Below are 1,431 nucleotides of genomic sequence, written 5' to 3' on the forward strand. Positions count from 1 at the left end.
CAAATTCTGTTGGTTCTACCTTCAGACTCAAATATCTCACTGGCTCTCCCCAGAACCCACCCCACTGGCCCCACCCTGGGCTAGGCACCCACCTCTCCAGCCTGAACTAAAGTCCTCATGGGGCTCCCCGTCCACCCAGGCCCTTTAATCTCTTCCCTGCAAGCAGCAAGGGGGACCCTATGAACACCTAAGTCTGATCACGGCCCTCCTCTGCTCAGAACCCTTCTGTGGTTCTGTCTCCTTCAGAGTAAAAGCCAGAAGAGTCCTCACCTTGGCCGAAAGCCCTGCACAACCTGCCTCCTGTTCTCTGAACTGCCTCCTCCCGGTCTCCCCCTTTCTCACTCAAGTATGATGTCCTTCTCCAGGCACTGCCCCCCCCCCACCTGCTCACTGCCTTGTTTTTCTTGTCACCTTATTTTTCTTGTCATCTTCCACCATGCCACATGACTTATTTATCGGGCACTCAAGCTCCCTGAGGGTTGGGCCTTCGTTCACGGCTCTGAACAACACCTAGAACAGCGTGGAGCTCACCGTAGGTGGAAAGAATGAGTGGTCACAGAGGTGACATTGTTCATCCTGGCTCGGAGGAGAGACGCTGGCTTAGAGAAGGGAAGAGATTTTTGAGGGGATGTGAGATGATGGAGTGTCAGACAGGCCGGTAGTCTGAACGCAGGCTTGTCTCTTAATCAGCCACAAGTTCCTGGGCCAGGGACGTCACCTCTCCAAGTCTCAGCTTCTCACTCTGTGAAGTGGAACGATGAGCGATCATGCCGGACGGAGTCCGTGACGCATGCCGAGCACCCAGGACAGTGCCTGGGGTGCTGCTGACCCCCGACCCTTCCAGGGTCCCAAGTGGCATGGCACAGCTAGAACTCAGGCCCGCAGCCCCCTGAGCCAGGCTTTCTACCCACCCTCCTACCCATCCACGAGCCTTTTGCATTTAGGTCCATGGATACCAGGAAGAAGTGGCAGCTGAGAGGCTGCAGGGAGGAAGCAGAGACGTGCTCTGGGGGCATCTGGTCCAGGTGCATGTGCAGAGCAGGGACAGGAGTCAAAGGGAGGGGCACTGTGGCCCAGAGCAAAGGGCCAGGCATGGTGCAAGTGCTCTGCATAGGAAGGCAGAGTGGCTGCTGGGCCAACGTGGTGAAGTCTGGGTGTCACCTTGGCTGGGCCTGCTTGAGTGGCTGGGCAGCTGGATGTAGTATTCCCCATGATGAGACTGCTAATCAACTCTGTGGTGGAATCTACGGCGAGCAGCTGAGTAGCTGCCTTTGGGTATGTGGTCTGCTTCCCGTATATAAGTAGCAGCTTTGGGAACGGTCTCTAGCTGGTGGCACGCTTGGACCCTGCATGTAGTCATGTCGTTGTCTAGCAGCCTGCCATGCTCTGCCGACCTGGGGACTTACAATGGACTTAAGTTAATGGCCTGCC

This window comes from Orycteropus afer, unplaced genomic scaffold (assembly GCF_000298275.1).
Source record: "Orycteropus afer afer isolate SDZICR_OR568_19922 unplaced genomic scaffold, OryAfe1.0 scaffold00099, whole genome shotgun sequence".
Taxonomy (NCBI): domain Eukaryota; kingdom Metazoa; phylum Chordata; class Mammalia; order Tubulidentata; family Orycteropodidae; genus Orycteropus; species Orycteropus afer.